This window comes from Periplaneta americana, chromosome 13 (assembly GCF_040183065.1).
Source record: "Periplaneta americana isolate PAMFEO1 chromosome 13, P.americana_PAMFEO1_priV1, whole genome shotgun sequence".
Taxonomy (NCBI): domain Eukaryota; kingdom Metazoa; phylum Arthropoda; class Insecta; order Blattodea; family Blattidae; genus Periplaneta; species Periplaneta americana.
Window position 1 is genome coordinate 44581429 of NC_091129.1, and position 14227 is coordinate 44595655.

The 14227-nt window shown below is 33.0% G+C and overlaps 1 long non-coding RNA gene across 1 annotated transcript in view; it reads right to left on the bottom strand.

Annotated features, from left to right (window-relative positions):
• Window positions 1-550: 550 nt before the first annotated feature.
• Window positions 551-14227, bottom strand: part of LOC138711836 (uncharacterized) — a 59274-nt gene continuing 45597 nt past the window's right edge. The window contains exon 3 of the long non-coding RNA XR_011335490.1: window positions 551-5244. This is a non-coding gene — a long non-coding RNA (uncharacterized lncRNA). The remainder of the gene's footprint in view (window positions 5245-14227) is intronic.

Here is a 14227-nt window from a genome sequence, read left to right on the forward strand (position 1 = left end):
TTAATTTCAAATCTTGTTCCACTAATTTTCTTGAGCAATATATTATTGGAACTAACAAAAAAAAATCCTTAATTCAAAATAACACACATAAACAAAGAAAGAAATACTAGCAAGGGGGGGGGGGAAATGTTAATACTATAAAAGTTGCATTTTGGGGTCACAGAAGCACGAAAATAATTACTGTCAGATTAGTGTCAAACACAATTAACATTACAATTTTCAATACTATAAATGTTAGTGCTATTACGTGGCAGATTAATAGTATATTCAATGATGTGTAGTAAATAGTAAACAGATAATGAATCTAATAGCTAAGTCCCGGACTTTCAGGATCTAAAAGAACTTCAAGTAGGTTAGCCTGAAGAGCACACGAACTTTATGGATTTTAAAATGCAACTTTGGGCTTAATACGTTTCTTAGGAAGAAATGAAAGAATGCAGTATAGCTCACATTTAAAGCACTGACTGCATTGGTGTCCACATCTTCAGACAAATAAGTTTACAAATGTTATAATGTAATAAAAATGACTCTCAAATGACAATGAAAACACTTTGCTGTGAATTCAAATATATTTCAAAACACTCTTCCTCGAAAAATACATAAATAAATAATAGAAAATAAAAAAGAGAAAACAGTCAACTAAAATTTTTAGGTTCTAATCACAAAACAAGGTCACTTTCAGTTCTAACGAATAGTCACATTTTGTCCACCAGATTATGAAGAATGTAGAACTGCATAAGGCCTGAATCTAAAATTACCAGTCTTATTAATCATAAACTCAACACAGTATTTAATATGCAGATAGATATTTTACTATCAAATTTCGTGCTTCTCTCAATGTACAGGGGCATGGAGATAGAGCTCCATGCTTTCATGACTTGAAAATGACATGGTGTGGTCAGCACCAAGCTGCAACTGTCTTTTATCGCCAGGAAAGACCTAGTACTCAATTTGACAGGATGATTAGACTTTGGAGCATTTATAGTTTGGCAATGAGAAAAATTCCAAAATCACCTGAGATTGAACCTGGGATAATCCGTCCACAGTCTGTTGCTCTACCAACCAAGCATACATAATTATAATTGTCACATATACATATATTGGGTGTATGAAGTCTAAATTTAAAATTGAAGGAATTACTGAGAAATTTGTTTTCAAATCTGATTAATGAAAAAACGTTATTCACTTCGCATCTTTGCATTATTTTAACATAAAGAACATGTTACTGAAATTTAGGTTACAAATAATAATAAAAAATTATAATTATTACTGATTCAGTCTCATGTTTCAAATAACAAAATTAGATATCACTCAAAACCTTCTCTTCAGTTAGGTACCTAAAATCAAACGAAAGATGAAGTATCTTTATAATTCAAAAATAAATTTTAACTTCTAAATAATAACAAACTACTTAATACTTAACATATCCTACTACACTTGGATTGAGCAATTGATTTTAGTACACATATATCGTATATCTGTTTCTTCTTATATCTCCTTCTCTTTACAAGAATGCTGAAATGAACTATAGCTGCATCATTAAGATAAAAATTGTATAAAAATAGTAAACATTACTCCAAGACTCAGTATGAATGAATACTTATGTATTCTGCTTCAATTAAAATAATTAACTAAGCTAATTACATGATGTAGCAATTATTAGGGACACATTTCCATGCCACATTGTCAGTTCCTATGATTGAACCCTGCCTTTAATACATAAATACTACACTGTTTTCCTGATCAACCATTACAGCAGAATCTGAAATATAGATCATGTTAATTTACAAGATTTGTATCGGTATCATAGGAAATTTCGTATATTTCGTTTAATTTTTCTATCTAGTATCAATATAGTCTTCATTATTTGTATGATCTACTTATACTTTAAAATTTAATTCAAGTCTGAAGTTCGACAAAGCAACTCTTGTCCTCTTAATTTCAACCTACATTACCAAGTGAACTGTATTTGTAACAAATCCTGATCAATTTCAAACTCTCATTTCGTCTAATATACCTTCTGTCATTACTGTCCATCAGTGAGTGCTTTTTTTCTAAAATCTATTATGTTGTTTCAAACATTTTGATCATAACATTTTCAAATCAAGAAATGGATTCGGAATACCTCAAAATCTATGCTTCAGTGGCTGACCATGACAATATCTTTGAAAAATTTTGGAGTGCAAGAGGTCAAATGACTTTATTGTCAAACTCCTGGCATTAGAAAACAACAACAACATTTTAATTGATGATTCAAGTCTCATATCTTGAGGGGGGGCCTAATTGCAGGATGTCTCACAATAAACTTGCTTTGAGTAAATCAAATGGAATCATATCTGAAATACATTTTCCAAACAAATACATGTTGATCAACTGTTATGTGCTTTATTCTGCTATAACAATGCACAGAATGCAGCTGATCAAATAATACTGTTTTAAGATGATGAATGTACAAATTTTATTAATGATGTGCTGCCTGCTTTACATATTGTGCCGAGTCATTGTATGGTGCAGACTCCAGTAAGGTAAGCTGAATAGTTTTAGTTGCGTCATGCACGCACACGCACGCACACACACACAATTGAAACTATTACGGGAATATACATAATAAGTAGGAAAGCTACAAAATTGTTAAAATAAATAAATAAGAATAAAAAAATACAATAATTTAAAATATTAGCAGCCATGATATTAATATCCTAAATCATTTCCTGAAGGAATTTAATTAAGAAAATGTATAATATTTGTATTTCTTAAAACAGGGCTCAGTTTTCCTTGCATTCCTCCTCTTGAAATTCAACTTCGTAAATATTCTTTCAGTCTCAAGTGCAGATCATACAGTGCGATCAATTTTGCTTTCCGCCGGAGTGTTTTGCCTATGGGCGAGTGTGCCACTCATTAGCCGGAGGGTAAAGCAATACAACAAACCGACCGTACAACAATACACTAACAAATTTTGAGACTCACTACTTCCCAAATTATCATTCTCCACACATTTTTCGCATCTCTTTAGGAAATTATTCATCACATTTTCCAGAAACCACTCACAAAATGTGCGCCTACATACGGGGTCACCTTGCTGAAGAGCATGTGCCACAGTTATTTTACACGGCTTGAAGTGCAACAATTTAGTAGCTTTTTGCACAGACCCATATGGAAGTCCCACTTGTTGTGCAAGACGGCAAAGAGATTTTCTAGGATAATTTTCTAAATGATTACAAATGTCATGTAATCTTTCTTCGATGAGAACTCTACACCACTTTTTTGGTTTCTTAGGCTGAATACTTCCAGTTTCCTGAAATTTATGATAAAGATTATGGACTGTTTTACGATCTGGAGCATCTACACCTGGGAATATTTCTTGAAACCGTCTTTCAACTTCACGAGCTGGCTGAGTTAACACATATGAATTGTAAATAGACATGCTGTGGCTGTGCCGTTGTAAACTCACGAGGCATAATACACATTATGTATACTATCGAATTAAGAAACAAACACCCAGGAACAGCTGCCAGCGTTCAGCAAGGTCAACAAGTAAGCAAGCAGACTTGCTATTCTCTCCAGTGGCGTTTCATTCATAGGAAAAACCCTGAGCCATGGAGGAAAGCATAATTGATAGCACTGTATTACTGCATACATATACATTAATAAAAAAAATTTATGATCACTTAGGAGTAACTTAATCCGATTGTGTGTGCTATAGAACAAATTAGACTCTTTATAGTTTTATCTTCTGCAACCACTAATCAATTATAGAACATTAACTAAAAGTAATATGTGTTAAAGGAAGAATAATTTGTTTGTATGCATCTGAAGTCAGACTATGTAGGCCTAATATGTAGCTAGTCGGCAATATATTCAATGGAGGGGGAAAGAAACTGGACACCCTACTCCATTATCTCCTGGCCCAGTTATCTCATAAGTGGTGCCTTCCTGGTATCACTTGTGAGGTTCAGATCTGTCTTCGGACAGTTGACTAAACAACAACTAAAAGTATTTTGTTTAAAAAATTACAGGATATAATAATAATAAGACTGTGTGCTACAGAGCATAGTTTTATCTTCTATGTCCATCAATCAATTGCAAAATATTAATTATAATTAGACTATAACATTTTCACTATCCAGTATTAATCAGAATATCAAAACATATAATTTAATGTTAAAACTAATAAATTATATTTTTGGAGCTAAAAAATAAAGATAAATAACATTTCACAATAATGAGAGGAGAAAAAAAATTGATAAAAGCCTTTGCCAAATGAAATATTAATCTGAAACCATCAGATTGAATTAAGCAGTTTTCTCAGTAATACCTTCATATTCCCTGTACGAATACATAATTTCCATAACTTACAAGTGAGACAGACAGACTGAGGAAGAAAGCAAATTATGGGACACAGAAAGACAGAAAAAACTAAATTATTCTGATGTAAGTTACAGAAAAAAAAAAACTCTAGCAGTCTTTTGACTATAATAATTGAAAATGTATGACTGAAATATCAGTAAAAATAACATTAATTAATTATTAAAAAATTGTGAAACATGACGTCAATTTAAGTTAGTCATATGGCTAATTATTATCAACACTGATTATTTATCGATACAATATCTATAATGATAATGTCAATCAAAATCATTTCTGCACAGCAGAAATTTATATTCACTACAATAAAAGAATTAATATGAAGTCAAGATAAACAAAATTATTAAAATTTCATAAAAAAAATTATTAGTAATGCTACATCAACAGCATTTAAACATCAGAATTATTTCATTAATGAAATGTTCAAAACATAGCAATGAAATGCTAAAAATTTGTATCAACACTTTACAAATTAGTATCTATTCAAATACAGAAATTTCTAACATATCTTCTTATTTTAAACATTTCTATAACATTTAAATTCATTCACAATATGAGCAAAACACCAACACTGACATCAATAGCCTTAGTTGTAAAGATCATGTCTATGTTAACATGACAGAAGCAAAGAAGCAGATTTCCATCTATGCTTATTCAGATGTAACCCACATGACATTTCAATGCCTTAAACTGCGTCTGACAATGTTGTTAGCAGTTTGGTCGAACTCCCAGATACCGATTCTAGCTTCTTCCAAATCTGAATCAAATTTCTGATGTGGGCTGTACATAGAAAAGGGATGTTTACCATTATGTACAGTAGTATGGGAGCAGGACCCTGAAGCACCTGATGAACTGTAACAGCTTGAACGAGTGTTGATTCTGTAAAATTGTTTACAAGAAAATCAAGTAATGTTACAAAGCTATATAATTTCAACACAAATACTTGTTTTATTTGCTATTAAACAAAAGGCAATATGATGTACAATAAGAAGCACTGTCAATTAATAGAAGAATTTAATTCAGTCAATACTTAACAGTGAGAAATACATTAAAATTTATGTTATACCAAAAAGTAACATTACATATATTTTATTTTAACGATAAATGTTTTCGCCAATTATATTGGTATCTTCAGGTCGAATAAAACATCTTAACAAAATGAACACTTGGTCTTAACTAGTTAAAACAACGTTAAAAGTAGGATATAAATTAAAACAGTTAATAAAATTGAGTGATGCAGCCACCAGGTTGTATGTAGAAAAATTATCAACAAAACAAAACAAAAAAAAAATAATATCAATAATCACAATTACATGAATGCTGCTGAAGAATTATACATTATCACTCACTCTAATAGTAACAATAGCCACCTGCTTAATGAACAATATCCAAATTCAAATAACCCGCTGTTTAAGATTATACAGAAGTAACTTCGGATCATCTACTAGTCTTGTCGGGTATGCAGTTTTCTTTGTAAGCTACTTCTTAATGTGCCGCCGCTCTCATGAACTCCAGCCAACTCTTTCAACTTCTTGTAAGTAACGTTCTATATGATCTTAAATAATATTTTCAAACAATTTTGTTCATACCATCCTTTGCTAATTACAGGGCTTTATCCTGTCACCATTACTCGGCAACATGACCGCCCTATTTGTAGCATCTTTAATCTGATTTTGAAACTGTTACTGCAATACTAGAAGAGGTCTTGCCGTCCCCCTCGTCATACATGCTTTCTACTATACATCATTTTCTACACACATCCTGGTGGCTACATCACTCAATTTTATTAACAGTTTTAATTTATATCCTACTTTTAACGTTGTTTTAACTAGTTAAGACCAAGTGTTCATTTTGTTAACATGTTTTATTCGATCTGAAGATGCCAATATAATTGGCGAAAACGTTTGTCATTAAAATAAAATATATGTAATGTTACTTTTTGGTATAACATAAATTTTAATGTATTTCTCACTGTTAAATATTGACTGAATTAAATTCTTCTATTAATTGATATTGTACTTAACGGACCAATATGCCATTGAAATTAAGAAGCACTGTGTTACATCATTAGCTGAAAACTACACAACAAGCAGCTTTTCATATCAATGAGCTGGTCCTAATGCCAATGAGTAATCTGCCACCTCATCAGAACTAGGCTTTCTGTCATCTCAACAGAATTAGGCTTTCTGTCATCTTATGAGAATTCCACCATGTCCTGAAACTTGACATTTCCAACATTTTGGAACAACATATAGGTTCCAGCATCATGGCAGATAGGTATGACTAAAGGGGTCGCATACTCGGGATTACCCTGACATAACAAGCTCAACAGAGTAGGTAATCCTTCTAGCCTTACCTGTATGCCCTGATGGAGCCTGCAAATATGCTAATTCTGATCACGGTCACCACGAAAGCCTAAAAACTCATATATGCCACGTGCATCAACATCAGTTAAGGTACGGTCACACGTTGCTACTTTTGCTGCGCAACTTTTGTACTGCAGCTGCAAAAGTTGCGTGTTGTGTTCACACGTAAGCCAAGCAGCGTGCTGCATGCTACTTTCTGTGCTGCGCAACCTGCTTCTTTTCGTGCTGCGCAACCCGAGTGCTGCAAAAGTTGCAATTGGAGGTTGCGAGTCTGTTCACACACAAGGCGCTAATTTTGCAGCCGCAGGCTTGCTGCAGGTTTCCCTCTCCATGTTGACTTCTCAATACACACATTGTGGTTATGTTCGCATTATTAATAAACTCATGCAAAAGCTTACTTATCTATTATTTGCTTTTCTGTCCTAACTAGTATTCAGAAATTGGCATTATTTTTACTATAAAGCTTTTAAAAACGCCTATATACTTAAACAATAACCAACAGCATATTCACGTAATCAATGTGGAAATGGAACCAACACATTAATTACCTTTGTAATAAATTACGTAAAATAGTATATTATTTTGTTTTATTGAGGAATTACTTGTCAATAAGTTTATTATGTACAATATATTTAACTTTATTTCAATTGGTAATTATGTATGGAATTATAGGATGGGGTAGCTCATTTAAATCCAATTTTAATCCACTTTATTTATTACAGAAGAAAATAATTAAAATATGTCTTCATAAACCTATTGATTTTCCATCTCAAAATTTGTTTCTAGACTTTAATGTACTTAACGTAAGACAAATTTATTATATTGTATTAATAAAATTCATACATAAAAATCGAAATAATTTTTAATTGTATTCTCATAGTTATGAAACAAAAGGTATGAATACTTTAAGACTGTTTGACCCAAAATGCAACACTGTTACAGTATTTAATCATAGTAGTAATTTAGGCCCAAGAATATATAACAAATTTATATTTAAATCTTGTCAATTCTAATAGTTCTAGTATTAAATTTAAAAAGTTATGTATGGATTTTATAAAAATTGAAAAATTGTAAATTTAAATTGATGTACTATAATTGCAAATTGTATTGTATAATTATTAATTTCAATTCAGGAATCCGCCCCTGAGCACGAATTCTACTCTTTCAGGGGCGAGCTAAAGTTTCTCTGTATATTTTATATTTTATGTTACAATTATCAGCAAAATAATAAATAAATAAATAAATAAATGTTGGCAACCCTCCTGTTTGAAACTGCGCTACAGAAAAAAATTTTTATATATATATATATATATATATATATATATATATATATATATATATATATATATATATATATCGTCAACAAATGTACTCAGACTGTGTTGTGCATTTAGTAACTGTTACAAATAACTTATTTTCATCACATCTAACATTAAAATATATCCAAACAATAAAAGTATCATTGGTACATTTGGATGGTAACACTTTCGCAACCGCAGCAAAAGTTTCAACAAAATCGATATCAAAAATGCTGCGGCTGCAATCCTGAGAACCCTGTTCACACGTCGCTACTTCTAAGCTGCGCAAAGCATGAAAAAGTAGCGGACAGCAGGTTCAGCAGCCGCTACTTTTCGGATTGCACCGTTGTTCACACGTCGCAGTACGAGAGTTGCGCAGTTTTTTTGCACTGCAGCGCTGCAAAAGTAGCGATGTGTGGCCGTACCTTTATTGTAACCACCAGTTAAAATTGCTTCCTAACATCTGGTTAAGCATTTTTAAGGTGCATCGATCATGGTTAGGACTTAAACCATGGTAATCTCTAAACCGTCCATATTCGAGTGGTTGAAGGAGATGATCAGTGATTAGCAGGCCTAATAAAACAAAATACTGCCAGATCTACAGCTGATTATTTCGAAGATTATTAGTATTGTACTTGGATAGGGATCATATTGAGAGTGAAGTTTTATTAGTGGAAAGTGAATTCTTATGAGAAATTAGGTGACAGAAAATTTCAGAAGGGATTTAGTTTATAAAAATCTATCATGTCATTTCTGCTGCAACAAATGGATCACTTGCAATAACTCACAAATAGTCTTATTTCTCTCATGAATCGACTGTTTACATTGCGATTCTATGCAACTGATATTTTCAGTATTTAATGGGGATAACTCGAGTATCTCTTTTCCTACGTCTCAGCTGTATGAAGAGAGGTTATGTATGGATCTTAGGATATTGCAAACTTCCTGGCCCTGAATTGTACACGCACTCCAACTAATTTTCATCACCCATTTCCTTTATGGATATTCCATCATTTTTTTTAATGTTACATATTAAGAATTCCTCATTTTAAATATAGCATTGAAATCTAACAATCTTTCAGACTCACATTGGAATATAATCATTTTCACTTTTAATTTTTCATTTTGTATGATTCTAACAAAACAGCACTGAAGAATGAAGAAATGTAACCTGTAAACGTAACAGTACCCAAAGGCAAACAAACGCAACACGAAAATGTAGGATACGTTTGTTATGATGTAGAATGGAGTAAGCACAGTCATTTTTAGACACTGACTATCATCTTTGCAGGGGCATGGATGCTTTCCTTTCGTCATTTTGTAGAAATGGTGTACCGTCACAGACTTTATCCTCATTAAATGAGGTGTCAGCTAACCATGTTTAAGTAACCGATGATTATGAATGAACAAAAATTACATTTTAACCGTGGTTTCGTATCTCATGGTTACTACATTTCTAACAGACATTGATGTACATGGCCAAACGAGTTCATCAGAGTAGGCAATCCTTCTAGTCTTACCTATCTGCCCTGATGGTGCCTGTATGTAGTCCTTTTTTTTTTTTATTTTAGTAGGTTATTTTACGACGCTTTATCAACATCTAAGGTTATTTAGCGTCTGAATGAGATGAAGGTGATAATGCCGGTGAAATGAATCCGGGGTCCAGCACCGAAAGTGTATGTAGTTCTGAAACATTGAAAATGTGCTAATTCTGATCACAGTCACCATGAAAGCCTAAAAACTCAAATAATCTTGCCATCTCTTTATGTGATTATAGAGAATGTAAACATACGTGTGACATATAAAATTAGGAGTCTCAGCCAATGGAGTTATGTGGTCTGCACCAATTGCCATCCCTACATATGAGCTGGAGTTACCAAAATATAGTGACATCTTAAATATACGATCGACTAGTCCCAGAGTTGGTCTTTAATAGTCCAGACATGCATTACCCTGTTACAGAAGTTTAGAAATAGCCCCGACCAGTCTGTATAGGCCATTCGTATCTTGTGAAACCAAATGCATGCATGTGCTATAGCACACAGTAACAACCTTATGGTGGGGGTAAGTGAGCTAGCTAGTTACAAGTGGAAGCATAGTGAGGGAGGGAACCCTAGACCACTGTATTCTTCCTCTCATGCAGTGGCGGCTGCTCCCTACGTGCTAACGTGTTGTAGCACGCCATAAAATTATCGTAGAAATAATTTTGTTAAAAAAAACGCACATAATACAAATTCTACTTACAATAGTTCACTATTTTCGATAATTTTGTGCTACAGACTCAATGGAATCCATCCTTACTGTACGTGCTAATTCCCAATTTAGCCCGACTAACAGTGTCTGCTCATGCGCAGAACAGCACTTCACCTCGCCCCTCCTTGATATTTTGTCCTGGGTTTTTTCACAACACCGAGCTCAATATTGTGCAGCGCGGTACGCTCTTCTTCACTTTGTTTTGGTGAAACTTTCTCTCTTCCCTTCTATATTCTTTGGTTCATAGCAGTTGACAGAACAGTGCTGCCTAGACACCGCTAGAGATATAACTTTGAAATAAAAAAAATACGTTTTATATATGTAGCTTATTTTTGCTTTTTGTGTTTTTCATAAATATAATCATATTGAAATACATTTTTGAACGTTTGTGTAAACAGGTTTACTTTTATATAATCTCAGCAGATACTTTTGAGTTTATTATCTACGTGTTACGGGGTCTATGTTGGCATACCTTTTTGCGGGAGTCCATTAAAATAGGGATTATTTTCCACTTTCAAAACAGTGTGTGCAGGTTTGTGGGATTCATTATCTTTTATACTGTGGTCATTTTAAATGTATATTTTACTGTGTGTCTGTCTATATTTTGTGCCTAGTGTAATTCAAAAATATAATATAAGTTTAATGTGTATGTTAATCCAGAGACAGGTTTTAATATTGGAATTATAAACAGTTTCAAAAATATACTGTAGTTATATCATGTTGAACTCCATCGATTCATTATTCAAAACTGCTTTCTCCAAGCAGCCATAGAAGATTAAATTAGAATTAAAAATCTAGGGCAGTCAACACCATTATTGTGCAGAAAGTAAAGGATGGTAAAAACTATGTGTACACTAGGAAATGTAACAGAACAGTTTATGACAACAGTGACGGGATATGTGGATGCGAAATACGAAATGCTCTGTTCTGCTTCCCTTGCCTCCTATTTAGTAGCGGTGATTCATGTCTACAACAGGTGTCAAAGATCTTGGTCTCTGAATGACTATATAAAGGAACATTCACACAGCAAGAATCATAAACTCGTTTGAACTTTGTACAATTGACACCGCAAATATTGCAGCGTAGCTAATAGAGCTTATCAAGAATCAGCACAAGGACATAATGAGAAAGTCGAAAAAATCTATATATTTTATCGAAAATAATTGATTGTATTAAATTTTGTGGGAAATTTGAACTAGCGCTACGTGGCCACAATGAGACGGAAACGTCAGATAATCTCGGTGCGTTCATAGGTCTTACTAATCTGATAAGCAGCGTGGACAGTGTAGTGAGAGAATACAGTGAAAATAGCAAAGTGTTTAAAGGAAATTCTAAGTCGATTCAAAATGTCGGTGGATTTCACCTTCAAAAATTAGGAGAGTCTAAAAATATTTTTAGCACGCTATTATTTTCAGGTACGAGCCGCCACTGCTCTCATATGCAAGTAAGTTTCATGAGATAACGAATGACCTATACTAGAAGACAACTTGCATGATTAAATGTTCATTCCAGAGCAGAAGGAATATTTGATCTGGAATCTATGGATTAAAACCTAAGTGAAATATATTTTTACTATATACACATTTTTCTAATAGAAATGGTTGTAGTTTTAGCCTGTGTTGTCAAAAATCTGGGATCATATAGAAAAATTGATTGCTACAGATTGGCCAAGAAGTCCATTCATCATTCATTCATTGTTTTCTGCCCAAGGGCAAGTTTTTCACTGCAAACCTTCAATTCTCCAATCTTTCCTATTTTCTGCCTTCCTCTTTCATGATATTACGATGTATGGATCATACGCGGAGACTTCATCCGATATCTTCTTCTGCCTCGAACTCTTCTCCCGTTCACCATTCCTTCCAGTGTATCCTTCAGTACACAGTTTCTTCTCACCTAGTGACCCAGCAATTCCTTTTTCTCTTCCTGATCAGTTTCAGCATCGTTCTTTTTTCACCCACTCTTTCCAACACAGCTTCATTTTTTATTCTGTCTGTCAATTTCACATGCTCCTTTCTTCTCCATAACCACATTTCAAATGCTTCTAGTCGCTTCTCTTCACTTTGTCATAATATCCATGTTTCTGCCCCATACAATGCCACACTTCATACAAAGCACTTCACTGATCTCTTAGGAAGTACCTGTACTCTATATTTATTTAATAATTTTTGGTAACATTATTACATTTACTTACAAATTACAAATCATGTGTCGTATAGATCAGTATCAAGGTAAATAAGTATCGCCATTCATGTTTTCTGATGGTTCAAATGTCGAGATTTCATCTCAGTTCATATCATTGTATGTGGCACTTACTTTCTAAATCACACTTGTAATGAGGATTCTCTTTAGCTGAGAAGACATTTCTGGCGCATTAACTACTATAAATCGCATATTTATCAGGAAACAGCATCTTTGTGTGGGACATTGCATTTCGGAATTGTGCTAACAAAGGATGACTGACATGTTGCAATGTGCTGTTCTAGGTCTTCATCCGATAATTCATGTACTTTAATCTTTAATTTTCTCATGATTCATCAAGTTGATAAATGTATAAACATTATTTAGTGTTTGCTATTTCAATACAACATTCTGAAAATATATAAAGACAAAATATTTGTGTGTAATGCTAAATATTTGATTTCATATTAGATTTACATTACATTATATTTGTGAAATAGCTTAACTTGCGAAATATTGTGATAACATTCAGTAAATCGGATATTTGTGATTATTAGAAATCACGTTATTATCTATTTATTTATTTTTAATTTTCCTGTTGTGCAAAATGTGTGAACGGATGAGGAAGTTATTTGAGACAGGACCATACAGGTTCTGAGGGGTGTAGAAGTCGGGGTAGTGAAGAAAGGGTTCATCAAACCCGCCTATTTCTTCTGTCTCTAGTATAGTGTGTGTTTACATTTGTGCTGAAAGGAAAGGTATGTATCTTATAACATAACAATGAATTTAAGAAAATTGGCAGATGGGTGGGAAAAGTGTGTTAACTCCATATTTTTCACAGCATCCTCTTACATTTAAACTCATTTAGATTCTTAAATTAAAATTGACTTTCAGATATTTTTTAAAAAAGGTTAACAATATTATAGCAAACACTATCAGAGAATCATGAAATAAAAATACACAAATGAGAATTTTTGGGAAACTATTTAAACTTTAAAAATCATCTTTCTCGAAAAAACTTTTATGGAGTTAACACACTTTTCCCACATATCCAATCACCAATTGTCAGTAATGGTTTATATACAAATACTAAATTTATATGTTAGCTACCCCTGCATAAAAAAACCAGGACTGATTTAGACATTTGTTGCAACAAATGTAACAATGAGTTTCTGTAACCCATGGTGGGAAAAGCAACACTGAACTACACTCACGATCAACTAAACATAAGTGAGCAGATGTTACTGCCGCATCATCTCAAAGTGTAACATAATTTTTCCAACCAAGTTCAGCAACAGAGATCTACAATTGGCTGCAGTTGAACGAGCTTGGGCATAACACATGGTCAAACAATATAACAGTTTTTGCTCAAATTACTGTGCAGCGAAATTTCTGAAAAGATGTTTTGAAGAAAAAGTTCTCTTGTGGTAGCACGATGTGTGAAGCCATTGTTGTGAAAGTACTTTTTTGGAGTTGGTCTGTATTACCTACAAAGTGGGTGTTATCTACATTTTGTGTAGCCTATGTGAAGCTAGTAATAAGCACCAGTTAATATAATATCTAAGGAGCGGATTTCTATGTAATTAAATATTATTTTTGCGTGTGATAAAACACAATTAACAAAGTTAAAAATTCCGAACATGTTTCAAGTTTAAAACTCGAATTTTATTTCACATAAAAACACATATTTTCACAAAAAAATTATGTAAATATTTTCAGGAAATCTATTATAAACACATAAATCTTGAGTTTTTTTACTTAAATAAT